The 23,764-nt window shown below is 50.5% G+C and overlaps 1 long non-coding RNA gene across 6 annotated transcripts in view; it reads right to left on the minus strand.

Annotated features, from left to right (window-relative positions):
- LOC100624063 (uncharacterized) overlaps positions 1 to 20,359 on the minus strand; it is a 29,740-nt gene extending 9,381 nt beyond the window's left edge. Inside the window, exons 1-4 of one of the 6 annotated variants that reach the window (XR_014839848.1) lie at positions 20,250 to 20,359; positions 19,677 to 19,826; positions 7,019 to 7,685; positions 499 to 5,085 (exon numbers count right to left, since the gene is read on the minus strand). This is a non-coding gene — a long non-coding RNA (uncharacterized LOC100624063). Of the gene's footprint in view, positions 1 to 498; positions 5,086 to 5,229; positions 6,093 to 7,018; positions 7,686 to 19,676; positions 19,887 to 20,249 lie in introns of those variants that run through there. The other 5 variants (XR_014839845.1, XR_014839849.1, XR_014839844.1 and 2 more) reach the window with 5 other exon arrangements.
- Between the last annotated feature and the right edge of the window lie 3,405 nt (positions 20,360 to 23,764).

Raw genomic sequence — 23,764 nt, forward strand, 5'->3', positions numbered from 1 at the left:
AAGACGACCAGGTGCCCTTGGAGAAGGTGGACCCAGACAGGGCTGAAAGAACCCAGAAACCTGGGCAGAAATCTGGATACCAGTGACTGCCATAGGCACGTGCCAAGGTGTGGAGAGGGTGTCAGGGAAGGACACTCCACAGCATCCAGGAGGGCAGCGGTCCTCAGAGCAGGGGTGGAGCCACACCTCCATGGAGACAGGCAGCCTCTGGATACTTACAGGTGCCAAGACTTTTCTTTTCTTTTCTTTTCTTTTTTGTCTTTTTGCTATTTCTTGGGCCGCTCCCACGGCATATGGAGGTTCCCAGGCTAGGGGTCGAATTGGAGCTGTAGCCACCAGCCTATGCCAGAGCCACAGCAATGCAGGATCCAAGCTGCGTCTGCAACCTACACCACAGCTCACGGCAATGCCGGATTGTTAACCCACTGAGCAAGGGCAGGGACCGAACCCGCAACCTCATGGTTCCTAGTCGGATTCGTTAACCACTGCGCCACAATGGGAACTCCATTTATTTTTATTTTATTTTTTTTGAAGACTTTTCCAAACTGCTTCTGTCCCGAAGGTGGACAGCTGGCCAGACCTGATCCCTACGCTGCCATATAACGCCATATAACTCTTTATGCATATAATGTCTTGGGCTAACAATGGAGCCTCAAAAACAAGAAAAAACCATGAACACAGTAAGTTCAGTGTTTGCCAGAGGTTGGGGGTTCAGAATGAATTGACAGGGCACAAGTGTTTGCTAGGGCACTGAAATCACTCTGTGTGACATTATTGTGGTGGAGTCATGTCATCAGACATTTGCCCAAACCTATGGGATGTGCAGCCCCAAGAGCGATCCCCAGTGTAAACGGAGGGCTTTGGGAGTCAGTGCCGTATTAATGCAGGTCCGTGAGTTGTGACAAAGCCCCCACTCCGGAGAGGATATTGATGTATGAGGTCGGGCGCGAACAGAAATCTCCGCACCCCCTCCTCAATTTTGCTGTGAATGTAAAAGTGCACTCAAAGAACAGAGTCCTTAAAAAATAAAATAAAATTGCTGAAACATTTTGTTTTTAAATATGTTGTCTGTAAAAGCGCTGATATCATGGTCTTAGATTTTGAGAGGTAAAGAGCCCAGATTGATGAGAAGTTGGAGCAGACAGAGGTTTGAGCCTCCAGCTGGTGCATGGATCTGGCAAATTCGGGAAAGGCTTCCTCTCTCTAAGCCTCTCACCGCCTCTAGGCGGGAGGTGTGGGAGCTGCTAGGATTCCTCGTCCACCTGCGACCTTCTAGGGCCAGACTAAATGCCAGTAAGGACAGAAGTCAGCATTTCGCAGAAATCGAGAGCAGAACAGCACAGACTTTCTACAGAACCGTAAAAATGTGCTTCTGGAACGTACAGCAAAGTGAATGCAACAGCGCGGGGTCCATAACTCAGCATATGTGAAGTTCATAAATTAATGTCACAGGAGCCAGGGTAACATCTGTTCTGTAGATCCCCGCAGAGGGGACTTGGACATTTGAGAGGAGGCCCTGCGGACACTGCAGGCGGCCCTGGAGCATATGGGCGGGATTTACAGTGGAAAGGTTCTGGCTCCACTGTGTTTCCCCAACTGAACACATCTGCTCCCAGACTCTCAGATGCGACTTGGGGCGGTACAGGCTGGGCGGAAACGAAGCCCCTCCCCCGGAAGCTGCCTGTGAACCAATCAGAGCGAAGCCGTCACCTCCGCGGTGGCCCAGCTGTGCGTTCACTCGCCCTTCCCAGCCGGCTGCCACCGAGGAAAAAGGCCCAGAAGGAGGCGCCACCTGGCCTGGGACACGCCCGCCCCAGAGGCCAGAGCCCTGCCAAGTCCCCAGCGGTCACTGTTCCTGTTCAGACTCCTGCTGGGTTCATCCGAAGAACGTTTATCCAATTTAAGATCAAAGAAATAATTTCTCCTCCTTTAAAAAAAAAAAAAAAATAGTGTCTTGAGGAGACGGGATGCAGTTAAGTTCGCGTACTGGCCTTGGATAATTGAATATTTACCTCCCACGTAAAGTGACTTCCCCAGTCACGGGGCGGTGGTCCTTCGGTGCCTGGCCTGCGGGCCCTGGACGGGGATCTGCAGCGCGTGGCAATTGCCCCACGTTGCCCAGGGTGGGGCGCGGGGAGATGGTGAGAGCGGCGTTGGCTGACAGCCAGAGGGGACACAGAAGCTCGGACTCTGACAGCTTTCACAATCGGTGTCCCCCTGGGACTCCAGAGTCCTTTTCATGGTCTGAACACTTCCCCACCAGGTCCTGACTCCGTCTCCACGTTCCCGGCGAGAAACGGAGGCGGGGCGGGCAGAGCGCACGGGGCCTGACAGTGGCGAGGCTGGACCCTGCCCAGAACCTGCTGCCTTCCCTCCAGAGGCCCGAGGAACGTCAGAGGGAGGAGCAACCCGGGACAGATCCCCTGCACCTGCACGGCCACGCTTTCTGCCGCTGCGGCTTTAGGAGAAGACGACTCCGCTCCCTGCACACCACCGGGCCTCGGGTCAGAAGGGCCTATGGCGCCCTGGGAGGCGAGTTTCATTTCTGAGGAGCCAGCCATTTATCGAGCATCCACAGAAACCCAGCAAGATAATCTTCCTTGTTTTAATTCTTCAGATGAGCAAATCCAAATTTCAGAAAGCTGAGAGGACCCAGATGAAGCCCCCCTTGCAGACATGGATGAGGCGGGAGGGGAAGCCACGTTCATCCCGCCTGGCCCCTGGGCATCCCTTAGGACAGAAGCAGCAGGCTTTGCCCCACGTTGGAGCCGCTGCCCTGCTTGCTCCTATCCTCCGGGAAGAAACAAGTCTCCAAGGCGCCAGTCTGCCCATCCCTGGGGCCAGGCAGCAGCTGTGCCCTGCAAGGGGCACTGTGACTACGGACCCCGTGTCACCAGCAAGATAAACTCCTTGCTGGAGCTTTTGATTCACCATTTACCTATTTATTTAGTCAACAGATACTCAACTTGTGCAGGTTAGATATGTTCCAGGCGCTGGGGATTTAGTGGCAGGTAAAACGAACAAGCAAGTGTACCTGCCTTCAGGGAGCTTACAGTCTAAATGGGGGAAACAGACTCTAACCAAACAAGGAGCTAGTACATCGTGAGTCAGGTCAGGGCCGCAGATAAAAATCACGGGGGAAGCGGGGTGGAGGGAGGCACGAGATACTATTTTAAACAAGTGCCCAGGAGGCCTGTGCGGTCAGGGCCGTTGAGCGGAGGCAGGGGTGAGGCAGACGTCTGTCTGGGGAAGAGCGTTTCCTGGCAGGAGGGGACAAGGGCAAAGCCTCACAGGAGGACACTCGGTTTGCAGGAACAACCGGATCTTAGCAGGAAATTGTAAGTTCTCTCCGACGGCACATGGCATCTCAAACGCATTCATACCAAGGAGTAAAACCCAGTATCAAGGGGGTCTGGGATGCCATTGCTGTTAGTTTTCCTCGAAGCAGGGCTGGCTGGGAAGAGGTTGTCTTCAGGCCAGGTGGGGTGGGGAATAAACGAGGGCATTGGTCCAGAAGTGGAAACGTACGTTCCTGGGAGCACAGGCCCCCCGAGTTCATCCAGTAACTGCTGAGTGCTTGTGAAGGGGAAGGAGCACGGGGTCCCCCGAAGGGCCTCTTCGCCCTGCGAAGAGGAGGCCAGCCAGGTACCTGTGCTATGAAATCACCACTGGACCACAGGCCTGGAACTGGGCCACGCAGAAGCCTGGGAGGATGTGGTTGGGTGGGAGACGCCGTGTCTTGAGCTCACACTTAGCTGAGGCTTGGGTGGCCAGTCTCCCCTGCAAAGGAACTGGAGGAAGATCACTGGGCCTCCTCTCCTTTGCTCAAGGCTGGTGGTGCTGCGGGAGGTAGGTGGGAAGTCCCAGGCTGTGTGCACAGCCTCCCTAGGATACCATGTGGCTCCCTGTGCTTTCCCCTGGCCTGGCTAAGAATGTCAAAGACCTGCAGCCTGGCCAGGACCAACCCTTCAGCCAGCACAGGATGGCCACTCCAGGGAGCAGGCTTTTCTGGCAAATGAAAGGAGCAGTCTCAGGATCTTTGAGCAGCGGGTGCTCCCAAGGCTCTATGCAAGGAGCCGCTCTGGCTAGCCTGGCCCTGGTGCCGGCGTCCTGCAAAGCCGTCCATTGGACCGCAGGTTACAGTCTCCACGCTGCCAGTGGAAGGAATACAGCTGTCCTCCGCAAGTGTCCTTTGGTGACAGCAGGCTTCCCAGAAAGCTGGGCCACTCAGGAGACAGAGTCCTCAGTACCCCCTCTGCCAGGACAACTAACTTCCCAAACAAGATCAAACATTGGTTCTGGAATGTCTGATGGCAAAGCTGTTGCCCAATTCCTGCCTATTAGTAAGAGGGAGGAAGCAGGGTGGGGGACCGGTGGGGCTGGTCAAGTGTGCCCCGGGACGGTCACAAGGGTTACCCCGACTTCTGAGTGGAGGTTTCCTCCATGCAAGGCCTGAGACCTGGGGGGGTCAGGAATGGTCCTGGGCTTCCGGTCAGTCTGAGCCCCTGTCGACCTCCTTAGTGACACCTTCAGGGCACAAAGGGAACTCTGAGGGTCCCGCATGCCCACCCAGAGAGGATCCACCCAGGCAGGGGGTGGCTTTCACCTGGTGACACGGCTTGAGGGGCGCAGCAGAAAGGTGTCCCGTGACTGGATGAAGGGGTTCACAAGACAGCCACGCCACCAGCAAGTGCGGAAGGAGGGTTCAGACCGCAGCTGACCATGTGGCTGGACATCTCTTGTTCTCTGCTGTGTGCCCAGCCAGTGGTTACCACGCTGACTCTCTGTGCCCCACTCTGCAGGAGAGCCTGCCCAAGCCGCTGAAATAGGAAAAGCTTCCCGGGCGCATGTGGCCCAACTTGTATTTGGCACGAGTCGTGTACAAGATCAACTTAGTGAGCTACGAACCACACCTGTGTGGACCCCTGGTGTTCAGCCTGATGCCTCTTTTAGCTGCCGCTCCATCACTGCCTTCCTTCGGGATCGTTAGCAAGGCGAACGGTAAGTCGAAATGTTCAGAAGAAAAGTTAGCGTTAATCTCTGCGGGTCTTCTGTTTCATTTTTTGTTTTTGTGCTTTCTTCCATCTTTAAAAAATAAAAACATAAACAAACAAAACATTTGAAAGCTCTTGACTTCTGTTAAGGATCCAGGCATGGCTTAGCATCTTACAGACAATTTTCAAAAACACTGAGCCCATCAGATGGAAAAGTCCCCTGCCCTCTCCTTACCATTCCCTCCTGCCTCTGCCTGAGGCTGCAGGTGGCCTCACCACAGCATGTGCCCAGAAACCTGCTCCTTCCGTAGGTCAAAACCAAATGCAGCTCTTTCCTTGGGGCCTTTCCTGATCAATTCTCCTGGGCAGAAAGAGGCTCCTTTCTCTGCTCCCATGACACTTCTCTGATGTATGTTTTAGTCCTGATTGCATGTCCTGTGTCCCCCTTGATGATAAGTGCTTACAGAACATCATCATGCCTTGTTCACTCCCACGTGCCCCAGCTTCTAGCAGAATTCTGTGACAGGTACACGGGCGGAAAAGCCTTGCCTTCAAGAAGCTTTCAATCTGTCGAGAGGCTGAGTGGAGGCAGTGAGCGGAGACTGGGAGCAGGGCAGTTCTGCAGAGCGCCACCAGGGGGAGCGCCAGCCAAGCTCCCTGCGGCCCCTCATTTCAGGTGGGACGCGGGGGGCGCGGTGGGGGGGGTGCTTCTTGGGTCCGGGTGTGGGTTGAAAGGTAGTCATCGTGGAGGACACGACCTCCAAGCCTGGGAGGAACGCAGCTTTTTAGAGAGTGGGAGAGACAATCTCAAGGAACTCATCGGAAGTCACAGCATCCTCTGCTTCACACACATGCACCCATTGTCTCTTCCCGTCGACCTCAGCTTCCAGGAAAATAAGCTCAGAGGAGAGAAACTTCTGCCAGAACCGATCAGGAGAGGAGGTGGGACGGAGGGGTGGGCGTAGGGGCGGGGGTGGGGAAGGAGGAGCCAGGGTGGAGAGGTGGGGGCAGGAGGCCCAGAGATCTATCGGAGCTGCTCTGTCTGTCCGCTGGTGCCTTGGGTAGGTTTCTCACCTCTCTACATGTCAGACCCCTCCTCTGTTAATCGGGAAAATGAAAGCACTTACTACATCCGAAGGTCTTGTGAAAATTAAAAAAATCCCTGTAAATAAAGAGCATCTCAGAAGTACAGTCAGCGTTCAACGACCACCAGCTGCTACTCCTGTTACCACCGCTGTAACCACTGCAGCCACCACCATCTTTATTGTTCCTACTGGTACCAAATGCCAACAAGAACCTAGCGCCGAACTCCCTGCCCTCCCCCAGCCCCATCCCTCTCTCTGAACAACTCACCTCATCCCCTGACGTGGGAGTCTACTCAGAACGTGCTTTGAGTCGGGAGGATAAGGGAGAGCCGGTCCCCGAGGTTCCCCTACATCTTCCTCCTCCTTCTCACCAAGAACGCCCCCTCGCCTCCTTGTCCACTCCTCCTCGTCCTCCCTCCCCACCTCCGACCTCAGGATGCCCAGGGAAGGGTGAGGATGCTGGTGACGACGAGAGAACCTTGGGGACCAGTCACTGCCTCCTAAGAGTGGTGCACCTGCGCCAACTACATGGGGACCCAGGTCAGTGGCAAACTCTTCAGCGCACTGTCCCCGTGCTGGATCTTCCCAGCTCTGAGTTTGTTTATTAATATTATCAGGATCGTTCGGGCAGATACCAGAAGAGGGTTGTCAAACCAGAAGAGGACTTAGAGGTGACTGAGGAATGGAGGGCCAGCTCGGCCATGGGTCGTTGGTCCCGTTGCGGGGAGGAGGCAAAGCCAGCTGGGAACCTGGATCTCCCGCCCTGCTGCCCTGAGCCTGCGGGCTATGCGCCCCCTGGTGGAGGAACTGTGAGGAGCCAGACACCAGGTTAGAGATGCCCACCTCTTCTCTCCGTGTCCCTGGTGACTGGACCGACAGATAGCAGGCTGGTGTGCCCACGCCCACCCTTAAAAGAAAGCCTGGGAGACCAGGTCTTACCCGTCAAAGACCACAGGTGTCCCTGGACGCATACAGTTCTCTGCAGAGAGGCCTATGTGGCCATCCCTGGCACATCTTTAAAGTGGTACACTGGGCTTTTCTTCTTTCTACACCTGCAGACATACCCCCGATTATTCCCAAAAGGAAGGGCTTGTTGGTGAACTGCAGGCTCAAGGATCCTGGGGCAACATCTCACTGCTCGCAGGCAGACCTCCAACCACAGGCAGGAAGGTGTTGCTTTCCTCTGGAGGGAAGGCGAGGCCGCTGACTCAGGACCACGAGAACATTTCCCACGCCGCCTGTGCAGGGAGTCCGGGACGGCCGCGAACTCTGGACACTGCCGAGCTCCTAGGAGTCTGGGCTCCGTCACGTGCTGCCTGTGGCCCTGGACGCGTTACTGCGCGTCACGTGCCCGAGGTTTCACTGTCTGTGTCCAACACTGAGAGGCCGGGTCTCAGAACAGGTGAATTGGTACCGTGCTGCTCACATCCCAGGTATTCAAAATCCCGCCTTACGGGGGCGTCGCTTCATCCCCAGACTACCTTTCCGGGCAGGTAAAATCACGCAGAATTTGCCGAAAGGAATCCCAGAGAAATGAAGATACAGGACGTATCTGTAGCACACGTGTTAGGTAATAATCACCCAGTCTTTCCCGGTTCCAATGTGTCTATTGTAAACAAACGAACAAACAAACAAAAAACAGGATTAAAATTTAAGAAAGCATCCTTTTGAATAAAGATGTTCTGCAGAGGACCTAGGAAAGCTAGGCGAACCCTCCATTTTTAGCTGCAATTTGATGTTTTTTCAATGTTATAACTTCATGATCATCTAATTAAGCCAGCTGCTTCATTACAAGCCACACCAAGGTGCTAATTTAATTCCCGCCAGTGACTTTTTTTCAAGCTTGTTTACCTGGGAAGCCAAGTGTAACTAAAGAAAATTCCCACAGGCCAGCAGGAGGAGTTGGGGGTGGGTCTTCTGCGTAGTATTTCTCCAAACCGGAGTCCAAAATCTCCAAGCCCCAGAGGTTTAATTACCATGTGCAGCCTGCTGTTTTGGGGTGGGGGTGGGGTGGGAGCCGGAGGCCCTCCCCGCCCACATGGCTGCAGGAGCCAGCCTTGCTTCTGTGGCACCAGGACAAAGAGGGGCCAGAGCACCTGGCTGGGAGTCTGCATTCAATTTGGAACTTGAAATGGAACTTTCACCTTTTCCAGCAAATTCTGCGTGTTTGAAAGATTTAACTTTCTCTGCACCCCTCCTGGGCCCAGAAGGAAGAGGAAAGGCACAGAGTGTGAGCTAGAAACCCTTTGGAACCTAGCAATTGGTTTTTGTTTTGTGACCAGCTCCTGCCACAAAAGGGGTCCCACCCCCTCCCCAGCATTCAATTAACCCTATGTGAGACGGTCAGGGGATTAAGAAGGCTGGCTCAGGCCCCATTCAGAAGGTTCCGAGGGGGGCTTTTTCAGAAGATTCTTGGAACAAAGGTTGCCAAACTAAGTAGCTTTTTTTTGTTGTTGCTTAGCTCTGCCCTATTGTTACTAGAAAGCGACCTTTTCCACTTAATTGGGGCTTTAGAATTCCACCTCCATTGTGTCTGTCTGTAAGAAACACTCTGCAGAGAGGACGTGTAAGTTTATGAACATAAGCATTTCTGCACTGGGTGCTTCTAAGGCTATGTATGTATTTGGGTCCATGGATGTCGGTTACTCAAATAAAAACAATCGCCATAAAATTCTAATGACGACCCTAATTAGTTTTCATATATGGAGTTCCTATCAGAGGTCAGGTGCTATAATCCATGCTTTGGGAATTTTGCTTCAGATGCCATAGTTCACCAGTTACAGAGGGGGACTCAGCATTTTCTTGGAAGGGAAGCCACGCCACACCCCCAGCCAAGGCCCCACTCTGCTAGACCACAAGAAGGCATTTATAACATTTTTTGGTTTGTTTCTGCTTACTTATGAGCTCCTTTCCTTTAAATCTCCAGTGAGACCATCAACCCTGAGCAAACAGGAGATTAAAAAGTGCATCTATTTGTATACCAGTTAAAAATGCAGATGCCGGTAGGGGGACAGAGAGGAAGCATTAATGAGGGCATTGGGGCTGGCGCAAGACAGCAGGGAGTGGTGAGGCTTGAGGAAAACAAGAGATGAAGCATGTCTCAAAGATACTTCCATTCAATTTGATTTTATTTGTTTATGTTCTAAGCAATATTTTCTAAGTGCTTGGCTTAAGCACTATGCCCAGCTCTCAGAAAACAGTTCTGAGTCTGGACTTGGGGACTGGGCTTCCCAGTGGGACACACCTATGCTCTGTGCATGGCACCAAGCAGATGTGACAAAGGGGGCCCTCAAGCCCCCTCCTTCCCCCTGACACTGTTAGGTACATGGGGCTCTTGAAGCCAGGGACTCCAAGTTAAGGTGCGATCTCTGGTCGCCAGAGGGGTCTTCAGCAGCAGGCCCCAGACAGCAGGTAGTCCATGCTGCACTGCCCCTACCCTGTCACCTCTTTGGGCTGGCAGCCTCACCTGTGTGGCTACTTGAGTTTGTTGCCTCTGTGCCTAAGGGACCGAGTCTCCTGGGGCCCTCTCTTCTCTGCCCAGGCCCAGGGTGGCTGGAGCCCTGGTATGGGAGGGGTACACACACCTCATTTACAACCTGGGGGCAGCCTCTCCCTCAGTAAGAAATCCTGAGATGCAAGGGCATCCAAACATCCACTGTGTAACATTTATGCTGAAAACAACCGAAAGGACATCTAGAGGGCATCAAAGAAGATTCTGCTCCCGCTCCATGCTCTGCTGCTCGCACGGATATGCATGGACATTTCAAACGTAAAATATCATCCAAACAGGGAAGTAACCAACAGGACTGGGCAGAGGGTGTCTCCTTACGGCCGAGGTTGAAACTGAACTTAGAAAGAGTGGATGCAGTTTGTTTGTGCAGAAAGTGTTCAACCACCCAGAAAAGTTCCGTCAGAAAACCTGGGTGCTGGACAGCCTTGTTCAGGGGAGTCAAGGCGTTGTCTAGGATGGGGGGCTGTGAACGCCCTGCCCCTTCCCGGGCTCCTTTTGCTGACCCACACAGTGTCTGCAGCCCGACAAGGGGCTTAATGCCCATTAGCAGATCAATCCGTTATTTCAGCAATTACCTTCTACACCATTTTATAGAGTAGAATGTTCATGTTACAGCTGCAATACCTCCAAGAGTCGGAAGTTAGACTGTGCGCAATCTCAGCGATTGGAAAAATGGTCACCGATCCCAAAAGAATCAGGCAAAACCTCTTCGCTTGATGGAATCAGAAGGCAAAAGAGCCGTGTTTTAAAGGCCATTCCCTTAGCTTTCTCCACTAAGCTCTGAGTCTTCACTGAATTTCAGCTTGTCCCATTTTTAATGTAGAATTAATATAGAATATAAATATAGAATTACAGATTTATAGAAATAAAAATTTTACTTATATAAATATTTGTATAAATACACACAGACATATACATATTATATATTATATATATATATATATATATATATATATATATATATATCTTTATCCAGCTTAATTTTTCGAATCCCTAGTTCTCTCCAGCTTAGAAAAAAAATATTCACACTGAGAAACCTTGTTGTTATTCTAGGGAAACACACCAATAGTGGAAGAAATAAGAACTGACAGCCGACAGGGAAAAAATCAACAAGATAAAACATTAAGAAACACCGTGAAAACTCAAAAGCTGCAGGGGCTTAATGCGATTCAAAATGGCAGAAAACCTCCCAGCAGAACCCTGAAAATATCACTCTACTACATAACAATGTGTAATCCTCGCTCTTCTTAAGAAGAAAGGTGTTCCCGTTGTGGTTCAGCGGAAATGAACCCGCCTAGTATCCATGAGGATATGGGTTGGATCCCTGGCCTCGCTCAGGGGAGTTAAGGATCTGGCATTGCCACAAGCTGCAGCATAGGTCACAGATACAGCTCAGATCCGGCCTTGCTGTGGCTGTGGTGTAGGCCGGCAGATGCAGCTGCCATTCAGCCCCTGGCCTGGGAACTTCCATTTGCCGCAGATGTGGCCCTGAAAAGTTAAAAAAAAAGGAAAAAGAAAATTATGCAATTATATTTAAAGGCTTTCTACACAAAATGGTCAAAAGCTTTCTGGGGAACTTGCGTTCCCACACTGATGCGTTCCTTTCTGGTGGTCTCGGATGGCTGACATCCTTTCTTAGCCATTAAATCACTTTTTTCCCTATTAAACTATGGAACTTGTGTAAGAACGAGTGTGATAAGCCGGCCTTCTGATCCCACAGCCCTGAACCAGCCTTAGAGATGCAGCCTCTGAGGTCTCAGCGTGGACTCCGCTGTGTGTGCGTAGAACTGCATGAAACGTTTTCTTATTATAATACGAATTTTGAGGCTGGGAATGACAAAAATGAGGCTTGGGAGGCAAGGCCAGGCCCTGGGGGGGTTATTGCCCCCAGGAGGAACCCTGATTCTGAGAAGCAGAAGCCTCCGCCGAGCCTCTGCCCTGCGCCTCCTGCTGGCACCCAGCTTGAGCTCCAAAGCTGCTGCCCTGAGCCCTCCGGGGCTTCCCTGGGGGGCGGGGCCGGGCTCTGCCATGTGGTTCGTAGGGCAACACTTCTAAAATCCCCAAGGGCTCTTCCTGGACGGGTCCCTCCACTGATAGAGTCACCGTCTTGATTCCCTTTGGAAGCTACTTGCTGGACCTGGGTTCCCTCCCGAGACCCCAGAGTCGGGCACACTCTGAGGCAATGATACCCTCTGCCTGGGTGATGGCAGGACCAGACTGGCAGGATAGCACGGCCTCCTCCTCCTCGATGCTCTTGGGGAGGAGAAGTTCTATGCTGTGACGGGGGTTCCAGCCTGGCTACACCTTAGAATCAACTGGAAGCTAAGAAGTGCCTGTTCATGGCTCATGGCAGACCCGTTCCATCCATCTTTGAGGAAAGGGTGCCCTACATTAGCACCCCACAGGGTGGGGCAGGGCTGAGAGCCCTCGGCAGCCACCACGGTGCCAGGACAGCAGCCCTCCACCCCAGACCTCCCTGGCAGGTGCCCACCCTGCCCGGCCCTGGATCTGCCTCTTCTAGGCATGGAGCACAGCGAGGGCTAGACCAGAGCCCCTCTAATCTCAGTGCCACAGACCCCCGGGGGTCTTATTAGGATGTGGACTCTGCCTCAGTATGTCAGGAGGGGAGCCTGAGAATCTGTGCTTCTAATGAGCTCCTGTGATGCAGCTGCTGGCTGGAGGACCACACTTCAGGGGGCAGGATTAGCACAGAGCTTCTCAACAATAGCTTCTGCTTACAGGATCCAGTAATTCTACCGGTCTGGGCATCCAGGGGAAAAAAATCATGGAGAAGTGTTAGAGACAAGAGGGCCCATGGGAGCTGGACAGCCAGGGAGGGGGCTTCCTGGAGGAGGTGTGGGCTGGGGTGGGGGACTGATAAGAGAGAGGAGGGGCTGGGTGGGAGACAGAGATGAGAACAGCACGATAGGGCTCCAATCCTATTCTAAAGGCTTTGCCCGCCTTCACTGTCCCCTTCTGCATATGTTAACGTGAGCCTCCTCTGGGGCTCTGCTTTGTTACACTGCGCAGACATTTATGCTTGTGTTTTTAGTTCTTACGGTTCTGCTATCATACTCTTCATGTGTCCGTTCAAGCTTTTCCTTGTGCAGGCTGTTCAGGATGAGATGTCCTCTTCCTGCACAGCCTGAGGAACTCCTATTGGTCCTTCAAAACCCATCTTAAATCACATACTCTTTCAATACTCTTCCCTAACCATCAACCTCAGGTATGTTCATCGTTTTCTCACCTGTGCTTCTGCAGCTCTCAGTCCTCGGTTCTGTAAAAAATTCCTCACTTTGCAGAGTGAGTACATTTTAGTGCTTCCAAATTCCTCTCAGATGTAAATCAATCTTTTGGATGCAGGAAAGAGATACTGGAATTCTCAGAATTCTAGGATATCCCTGAAATCATAGATTTTATTGTATTTTATTTGATTTTATTTCATTTTACTTTTACTTCACTTTTATTTTATTTACTGTATTATAACACTGTTATAATGTATGTTTAAATGATGAGTGGTCAAAATAATAAACTGAATGCTTTCTTCTGTGACTGGATTATATTAAAAGATATTATGTTAATTATATATTATAATGAGTAAGATTTTTATTATGAATGCTTATCATGTGACAAGATTTCATATTTCAAAAAGAAGTAAAAATGATCTCTACTTAATATAGGCAGTTGATAATAAAAATTAAAACCGAGGTACATTGTACAAAATAAATGCCAAATAAACATCACTTTAAAAATGAAAGACTCTATTACAGCTATTTAGTGCTTGAAATAGTCACTCTTAAAATGAAATTTTAAAGCAAGCAAAGCATGGATGGTACTACTTGATAATCTTGATTAGTTGCATGACAGATCTTCCAGACATAGAAAAATGTCTCTCACTCTGTGTCAACATTGATTAAATTGTTGTGATTTTATCCAAAGGCATCTTCAAGTTAGCCATGACCAACAGCTTCTTTGCATATGAGCTCATTTCCTGTTTAAGGGTGAAAATATTTTGTCTGCCTGTCCTGATTTTGGACTTGCAGCTGAAATCAATATCGCCGTTGCACATGCTGATTTTAATGAATTGCTGACTTTATGACAAAGTGTTGCACAAAGGCATTCAGTTCTCTGAATTTCTTTGTTAAAAGTATGTACAAAGAACCATCTCCTGGAGCAGACGCCCAGACTCTGAAGAAGGCCAGCAACAGAGAGCTCTGGGCTCATCTTGAGGTCCCCCCCCCACCTCCCCACCCCCACTGCCGTGGCACAAGGCCCAACTTGTAAAAGCAACCTGCCGGGTTTCCTTTTTGTGGTGCGTGGTATGCGTGCAGATGTGTGTTCTGCCCTCCAAAGAGTGTCCTAGCATCTCTGATGATGTGACTGTGAGATGCGGGTGGGCGAATAAGACCCTTGTGGAATACAGAGGAGGAAGAGGCTCCCCCCTGCCCCCGGCCTGGGTGTGAGGACAGCAGCCTCCTAGGACACAGCAGCGCAGAGCCCAGAGGAGGGAGGAGCTTCCAGGACAAAATCGGGTCCCGGAAGGGAGGCCAGTGGACAGGAGGGGGTGGTAACTCAGGCCCAAGCCCACCACCCTCAGTGCTGTCATTTTAGAGCCATTCCCCCAAACTTCGCCTTCCTCCCCGCACTCGGCTTGGGCCCTGGGTCCCTTCCAGGCCAGCCCCCAGTCCCTGCTGGAACCACTCCTGAGCCAGTTCGCTCTGGGCCCCGATGTTACACAAAAATGGCTCCTGCCTGACGCTGGGACGGGGACAGCAACTCTTCAGTAGCAGATGTCTGTGCCTTTCCTCATGGAGCACTCTGGTGCCCTGGGCTGCTTGTTTCAGGGAACCCTATGTCTGAGGACGAGGGGCTGACCGTAGCCTCCAGGCTGAGGTCCTTCAGAGGAGGAGGGCAGGAGCTCCTAGGTGGCCAGACGCCTGTCACTCTGCAGAGTGGGGCAGGGCCGCCGCCCTCAGGAGCACCTCCACGCCACAGCAGCGGCCCCAGAGACCCTCACAGCCTCCCTGAGACCTCCCAAGGCTTTGCCCTTGGGGTGCTATGCCCCGAGGAGCCCTGGGCCCCCTCCGTCCTGTGCAAAGAGGCAGAACCTCCCCCCACTTTGTTCACAAGATGACCGAGGAGGAAACCTTGGGGGCCCCTGTGATGAGGACTCTCCATCTGGCCGCTGGAGTATGTGCATCCGAGCTGCTCCCCCTTGCCCACCTTTCCTTCTGAATAAAGTAGGAAACAGAGGGAACAGAGGCACAGTGTCAGGTCCAATCCCGGGGTCAAATCATAGTGAGGACCTGTCATCACCCCCTCGCCCTAAACACTCCACCACTCACCACCCTGTCCCGTCCAAAAGGCATCTCTGGGTCACTCCCCCCACCCGGAGTCCAGGGCTCGTCATTTCCTGCCAGGTCTTCCTAATAACCTTCTAACCCATCTCCCTGCTGTCATCCCCACCCCTAAAACCCGTCCTTCCCCAGAGGCCAGTGTGATCTTGCAAAGCGCTGATCAACTCATCTGGTCACAATTCATGTAGAAAGCTTCCCAGCTCACCTGTCATAAACCCAAAATTCTTCTGGCCCTGCCTCTCCCTGACCTCCTCCTGGACCACAGCCCCTCCCATAGTACCCTCAGTCACTCTGGCCAGCCTCTTTGGCTGCTCTCAGGAGCCCCTCATGGCTCACCCCTGGACCTTGGCCCTGGCTGTCCCTTGGCTTGGGTGGCATCTGTTCCTGATTCTTCATCTCATCCCTGGCTCACCCAGGACTACATCCTCAACGACCTCTCTGGATGACTTTGTCCAAAATCCACCCTCCAGCCCTCATTAGAACTTTCCTCTTCTTCCTTTTTTTTTGGAGGGGGCTTATTTTTATTTATTTATTTTTTCTCTTTTTATGGCTGAACCAGTGGCATAGAGAAGTTCCTAGGCCAGGAGTCTGAGCGAGGCCAGGGATGGAACCCGAATCCTCACACACACTCTGTCGGGTTGGTAACCTACTGAGCCACAAGGGGCGCTTCAGAACTCCCCTTAATCCCCTGCCCAGTACTCATCACTATCTGGTATTTTTCACCTTCCTTTATTCCTTGGTCTCATTTTTCTGCCCAGCTTCCCCTGCGAAGCCTAGGACTTCGCTGAGAGCTGAGGGCACAGACCTTACCTTTTCACAGCTTGTCCTCAGTACTGAGAATGGTGCCTGGTGCAGAGCAGGTGCACGATAAACATGAGTCCCTGAATCAAAGCATGGAGCAGGAGCAATACCTCTAATTTTCACCCCCTCACACTGTCCTATAGGGAGGGAGATGTGTTTTCAGAATATTCCCCACCTTCACAAAGTTTAGACAGTTTCATTTTGGTGCCCCCTTTAGAAACCACCTCCTGCCTGCCATGCCAGTCAGAGCCCTGAAAGACTCTCTTCCTTAGAGCTTTGGGCAGTGTCTACCAATAGAAGGGAATTTTGCTTCTTAGGCGTGCGTCTCTTTAGTAATTACCCATCAATTCTGGTCACACACACACACAAAAAAAAATAGAAACGCTTTGGTATCTCTTGCAGATAAATGAAGGCAAAAACCTCAGGTAAGTAAGTAGGTAAAGAATTAGGATCAGGGAGTTCCTGTTGTGGTGCAGTGGAAACAAACCCTACTGATATCCATGAGGACGCAGGTTCGATCCCTGGCATCGCTCAGTGGGTTAAGCATTTGGCGTTGCCGTGAGCTGCGCTGTAGGTCCAAGACGCGGTTTGGATCCCGTGTTGCTGTGGCTGTGGTGTAGGCTGCCAGCTGTAGCTCTGCGACCCCTGGCCTGGGGATTTCCATATGCTGCCAGGTTGGCCCTAAAAAGCAAAGCACCTGAAATCTCTCCTTCGTGCGGCTACCAGCCTTGGGAAATGACATCCCTGCTCTGGACCTCAGTTTCCTCACCCACAAGAAGAAGGGACTGATGATAGGAAAAAGCTCAAAGAATTTAGATGATTGTGAAGGTCACTTCTTGGGAAGGTCGTGCTGCCATGAAAGTCTACATTTTTGAAGCTTTACTGAAGCGGAGTTGATTTACAGGGTTGTGATAACATTGGCTGTACCATGAAGCGATTCAGTTATACCTCTCTTCTCTTTCAGATTATTTTCCCACATAGATGATCACAGAATGCTGGGCAGAGTTCTATGTGCTGTATAGCAGGTGGAGCATATTTTAGACAAAATTGAAATGATAGAATGGTTACTGGCAAAGTCAGAATTCCAAAACACAAACGTCTCAAATTATGCAGCTGACTTTTAAATTACTTGGGGGAAATTTCTTGAATCATGAGTGGTATTATCTATACATTGGAGGATCATGCATGGTTTTTATTTTCATCTTTCCTTCTTCTTTAGTCTCTAAGTTGTAATCAATAGATATCTAATATTTTCACATCCCCTCCTCCCCCTAAAATTAATAAACCTAAAACAAAGGAAGCTAACCGGCGAATTGCCAGGTTTCCTGTTTGCCCTGGAAGACTGTGACTGCAAGCGTGGAGCCCATGTGACTATGCATTGATCCATGAGTACTTCTTGGGGTGGGGGTGGGGGAGAAGCCAGACCCCAGCAGTGGCCCCTCAAAAGCCTGTACTTCCTTGACCCCAGGGCCACATTTAGGAATGGGATTAGGAGACAAATGAAACCAAACAAAGGTCACTGGGATTTTGCTTGAACTCTGGGGAAAGAGGTCTTCTTTTATCACTGAGCTTACTAATCAGAACTGTCAGAGGTACCATCCTTCCCGAATCAAAGGAAGCGTTTGCTTATGAATAAAATCAGCTGAAAAAGTTAAAAGAGGCAGACCTGAGAGGTAGAAAAAAAACAACAAAACAGACGTAGATACCCATCAATTTCCTGTTGTCCCTCATGGAACCCCTGGTTTCAGCTGGGAGCAGAAGCAAAATCGTATTTACACCCTCCTGGTTTATCTGCCCGTGTTGAAACCAGTCTGTCTGAGAATCTTTGTCACAACATAGATTGTGACTCAGAGTCGCCGCTTGTCACCCGCGTGTCCCACTTCGCCTTCCTAGTGAGCCCTGTGCAAAGTCCACCAGGAGGGCGCCAGGGGGCCGGTCCACCCATTCAAGTGCTTTTCCCCTCGTGAGGGGCGCATGGGGTCAGGCTGCTGTGCACCCAGGTCCCACAGGGCAGGGGTGGCTGCCTGACATTCCACACCAGGGGGGCTGGGGTTAGATTCTGGGACAAAGTCAGAGCCTTGCAGGCTTCTTTGTACAAATTTTCCACATCCCAGTTGCGATGCAGCATCACATGAGAGCAAAGTAATGCTGGAATGAACACTTGAAAAAATGCAGCTTATTTCCCCTGGAGGCTTGACTGTCTCTGCCCAACCATTCCATCCTGGTTTCAGTCTTTAGCTCCATGCTGTGGGGTCTCCCGTCCAGTCTAGTGGACACCCAGGCTGGCACCCATGGAGCCCAGAGGGAGGCTGTCAGCACCCAGACCTGGTGAGCGTCCCTGCCTCAGCCTTCTGAGCTGCGGTCCCCCTGACGCCCCCTGCCCTGGTGTCTGGAAGCCTTCCTGCTTTCGTTCTCTGATTTTGTTGTTGTTGGCTTCCAGCCCTGTGAAGGACCATGAAACTCCCGGAAGCCTCGAGAGCCGTTCCGAGAGGCGGGCGCTCTTTCTTTCTAGGTGCAGTTGGACGAGGGTCTCCCTACCGTATGCTGGACTCTGGGTGGACTGATTGCCAGAGCCACAGCCCCTGCTCTCCTTAGCATGGACTGGTGGGGGAGGCAGGACATTACAACGCAATTCTGGAATAGAAACAACACAGGACATTTTTTTAGGGCAAGGAGCAGCGAAACACCTGAATGAGCTCTGGAAAGCTTTTTGGAGGAAATTGCAGCTCTGCTTGGTCTTAAACCACACATACAAGTGGTACAGGCTGCTGGAGGGGGGTGCTGTTGGCTGAGGCTCCAGCCAAAACAGGGAGGTGAGGATGAGAGCATCAGGGAGCCAGCAGGAAGGTACATGCTTCCTGTGGTACCTGCTCAGTGCTCATACCTTCCTGCTGGCTCCCTGATGCTCAGTGGATCAGGCATCTCGGAGACTGGCCCCAGAGTGGGTATGACTCAAGGTCTTCAGACTCTTTGCCCATTGTGAGCTGGATTCATCCGGGACTCCTCCTAAAATGTCCTCATCTTCAAACCCAGGCAGACTCCCTTTCACTCTCCCTCAGTCGGACCTAACACTGGGATCTCAGGTCACCCAAAGCCCTGGCCACCTGGGCCATGGCATCGACTCAGCACCCATGTTACCCTCAGAGCCGTTCATGAGTCTCAACTCATGTCATCATCACAATACACAGTTTTGCTCTGTGCATCTTGCAAATCGTCAGAAAGGCTAACTGCCTTCTCTGAGATTATCAGCTGACTTCCCTCTGGCCATTTCACGTTTACACCCATGTTTTGTTGTTCTGTTTTCTGTTCCAAAGCACTGTGAGTCCATAGGAAATTTTTAGGCATGCTGATCACCGAATTCTGTACCAAGGGCTTAATTAGTGCACACAGGTAAACAGGATACAATTTGACCCTGAGGATTTCAAACCTGTCTCAGCAAATATTTAATCATCTTTTTCTATGAAGGTCTGACATGTCAAGGTGTTACATGATTTTTCCTAAGACTGCACAGTTGCCCGGTAAACCCCAGGACAGGTTCAGAGTTAGAACTCAGCACCTTGGGCCCCCTGGCATATTCTGCTGCCACCATCTCTGTGTTAATCTGGGGCCGCTGGGAGAAACTGCCTCCGGGGACACGCTAATCCAGCTCTGGTCCGCAGCTAAGACAGCTGAGAGCCTGTGCTGGAACTCCCCATCGGCTAGATTCTACTGGAAACCGGCTCCCTGATTTGAGAGGTGGTTTTCTGAGCAAAGTGCATCATCAGCCTAGCTCACGCTTTTTAAAAAGGAATTAAAGCAAAGGCAAAAGGCATTCAGCAATCAATGTGTCTGATAGCAGCGTCTAGTCCCAGCAGACTGACTTTGGCTCCTACGAACGGCAGAGACAGGACCACACCGTCAGCAGCTGCATCTGGCAGCCTCCTCTCACCTGAGCAGGGTCTCAGCCGGGGCTCCCTTTGTCACAGCAGCAGTGGGCTCCCAGCCGGGAGAGTTCCTTGCTCCAGCATGGCTTGTCTGGGAATCACCAACACAGCTCCGAGTTTCCTTTCGCAAGGCAGTTGTCAAAGCATCCTCCGGGCTGCAGAAGGAAGGCTGGAATTAGACCCCTCTCTCCCAGCTGCCTGGGGTGCTTGGCACTGCTTGGCACACTCAGCCACGTCCAAGCTCCAGCCAGACTGCTGACCTGGCACTGGCGCTGTATGATATAACTCGCTCGCACAGGGAGGCATTAACTGTCTCGTCCCCAAGCTCATATAGCCCTCACGTCTCTCTAAGATGCAGGCTCCTGCAATGCCACGAGCTCTTCTCTGCCAGGACTCCAGTCACGCAGGGGTTCGCCATCCACCCCTACACAAGATACCAGCCAAGAATTCATCATTTTTAGCAAAGTAAGGATGAATCCCAAGGCTTTTATTAAAGTCCCTCTCTTTTAGTAAGCCCACTAAAATGTGTTTTCAGCATTCAGATATTTGTAAAGATTCTAGCGTTTTCCCATAAATACCTGTTAATCGAAGTCACTGGGTGCTTTTTTAAAAAAAATCCAGCAATCCTTCCTTCCCTCCTGTATAATGTCATGTTCTCATTTGGTTTATATGAGTTTAAACTCCGTATGGAAAGATACGGTTGACTGAGGAAACATGGATGTTTAAAAAATGTAACCACACAGGAAATGAATCATGCACATTAGCCTATGGGTTATGTTGCTGGAGGAATGTGAGAGACACAGAAGAAGGGCATAGAATTGAGACCCAGGAGGCCTGGGTTCCAGTTCCAGATCTAATACTCACATAACCGTGCAGATTTATGCCAGTGACCTGTCTCCCAGGCTGCACTACGGTCCCAGCATGTAAGCAGTTAGTTGCTATTTGGTTGGTTGCCAAAGTCCCTTCAGAATCGCCCTTCTAATAGCTTTCTTTTCTTGCACCAAGAAAAGCCAAGCTCTCTCCTTTTAAGTTGCAGAGGCAGTATGGCCATTGGAAGGTGTAGCCGCTAAAGTCACTGAAGATGCACAGATTCCAACTCATTGCCCTGCCCCTCCTGAGTTTTGTAACCCAGGCAGATCTCAGAAGGGATGGGTGCCTCTGCACCCTCTCTCCTCGTCTGCAAGATGGGGAAGGACTACCTGCCACCTGGCCTCTTACAGCTGCTGTAAGATCGGAGTTGATAGGTGCAGAACCACCCAGAACAGTGCTGTGTCTGTGGTCCATGCTCAATAAGTGTGAACCATCATTATTGCTCTGGTGCTGGCTCTTCCCCATCTCCTTACCAACGTGCTATCCAGCCAGCAGTGGACACGCAAATCTCCTGTGCTGTAAACACCTCAGAGCCACAATCCTGTTGAGAAGGAACCCTGCTGATGCTTACAAAGATAAGACCACCTCTCTGTGCTCGGGAGGCAGGGTCTAACCTTAACCAAAATAAATCAACACACACACACACACACACACACACATACACAGTCCCGAGCATTCGCTATGTGCTGAGGATTCTGTAAAGCATTCTTCTCTGTTATCTGCCATCTCTGGGCACTATGTAAAGGGTTTCCCTTCCAATACTCACTTAAAATGCCCCCAGTCATAACACTAATATGGAGAAATTGCATCCTTTGCCCACAGTGATCCATCTAATTAGTTTGGGATCAGGATAGGAACACCGGAAGACTGATTCAAACCCTAGCTAAAACGTGAGGTCATTCATCACATGAGTTACTGGAGGAAACTAGGGTCTCAGCCAGGAAGTAGAAATGGAGATGCGGCTTTATACAGGAGAAAGGAGTGGCTTTTCTCTTCCGTCTGCCTTTCTTTTTTTCATGGGTAACAGTGAGCTCTAAATTTTTATTGGTGTAGGTGCCTTGCAGAAAATTTTTGAAATATGAATAATATATATATAAATATTGTATATATTTGTAGGCACACATATAAATACACCACACTTAACAATAATAATAATTAATAAGAGCACAGCAGCCACATCATTGGAGGACCTGAATCTAGCAGGATGGTGTCTTCAGCCTCCAGCCCTCTTGGAGTCACTTTATTAACCTCTGTTGATGAAGTTCAGACTCTACCAGCTGCAGAGCAGAGATGTTCACAGGGTCCAGCTGCAGTAGCCAAGTCCCGGGCACAGAAGGGTGGGTTTAGGGCTGAGACGCCCATGAGCACTGGCAAGGGACCCAAAGGAACTTGTCTGAGGAGGAGAAAAGCAAATGAGCGAAGGGGGGCAGCCATCATTGCAGGAAGTCGTGAGATACTGCTAACCTCAGAGGTTTCGTGTTTAGGGGGGAAGAGAGAAAGAGAGAGAAGAAGGAAGAGAGAGGAAGGAGAAGAAAAAGAAGAGGACGAGGAAGATGAAGAAAGGGAGGGGGACGAAGAGGGAGGGAGGGGGGAGGGAATGGGAGGGAAAGGGGGGGGAAGGAAGCTTGTTATGCATTAAATCCAATATTTGCACTGACTCGTCCAATATGCTGGCTGCAGAGCAGAAGATGTTGTACAGAGAGTTGAAGCCGCCTTTATATCCATCTTGAGTGTTCATTTTCCAATAGAAAGAACCTCCACTTCCTTCTAGTTCGTCCCTACAAGGTATGGGTGTTATTGTATTTATATGCTCCAGTCTGTGCTCTTTCACATGACTTTACCCAAGCTGGTCCCCTTTCGGTGTAACTGCTTTGAGGAGTTCAGGTTGGCCAGTGACCTCCCGCCCAGTTCTCCACACTCTATGATGGTAAAGAAGCCACACAGATGTAAGTACACATTTCCAGATCTGGGGGGGGACAAAGGCCGTGTCTCACACATCTGTGTTTCCCTGAAATCTAGTCTCAGGTTTCCTGCCCTCTGCAATATTGGAAGATGTGATGGAAACCCTCTCTTTTGGGGAGGGGGGCTGTCCTGTGCCCTACAAGATGTTTAGCAGTAACCCTGCCTCCAACCACGACACAGCAGTAGCACCAACCAGTTGAGAAAACTAGAGAAGTCTCCAGATACTGAAAAATGGCTCCTCAGAGCAAAACCCCTGGAAAGCCACTGTTCTAGTCGGATTGCTGGGTCAGAGATAATATTTTAAAAAGTAGTTGTTGAACAAACATGAAATTGCAATAGAATCTATTAAATATAACATGAGATGCAGCCATTGACAACATCTATCAATTGATTTCTATAGGAAAGTGCAGTGCATACTTCAAATTCAATCATTAATTTATTTAAGTAGTAAACCAAATAAATACACTGAACTATATGTTAAACCATATGTTAACTATGGATTAAGTACTTTTCTAGACTTGAATATAGAGTTACAAGGAAAAGATAATCTGTTCTCATGGAGACCAGCTGACAAATAAAAACGTCTTTCAAAAACACCCTCACACGATTATGCCCAGATGACACAGGCAATTGTCAATCTATACATTGATTAATTCATTTCATAAGTAGCTGTGGTTCCCACTCTTTATTGGAGACGACCAGGCCTAGGGTATGAATTATGAAGATATGTACACAGTTCCTGCCCTCGGGCAGTGGAAGGATAAGAAAATGTAGTAAACAAGCTTGTGCAATAAAATCCTGTTTATTCATGCAATAAATATTTAAGCAGAGCGCCATGTACTGGTAATATTGGTGATATTGAGCTAAATCAATATCATCTCATGCAGCTAACGGTCCAGGAAAGATAAGACGCAAAATGAGAAATAAGTAAGAATATCATCATGGCAGTAGGGGAGGCAAGAAGGGAGGTATTTGTGATCCTTTTGAAACATGCTCACTGCATTCTTAAATGGTGGAGTCTAATTCCTCCTCTTGAACATGGGCTGCCATTAGAGAGTCACTTCTAAAAGAACTGGCAGAAGTGACACCACGTGCCTCAGGACTAGGGCATCAGCAGGAGGGCTTGGCCCCCTCTGTCTGGGGATCTGCCCTGGTGGTCACCATATGGTAGGGAAGTTCAGGTGACACCTTAGGTAGCCGTGCAGGTATCCAGGCATCCAAGGCTCAGCTGAGGCTGTGGCCAGCGACCCATATTAATCAT

Source organism: Sus scrofa, chromosome 3, assembly GCF_054392235.1.
Source record: "Sus scrofa isolate SSC_HxYL_T2T_F1_AM1 chromosome 3, Sscrofa_HxYL_maternal_Yorkshire_Landrace_v2.0, whole genome shotgun sequence".
NCBI classification, from domain to species: domain Eukaryota; kingdom Metazoa; phylum Chordata; class Mammalia; order Artiodactyla; family Suidae; genus Sus; species Sus scrofa.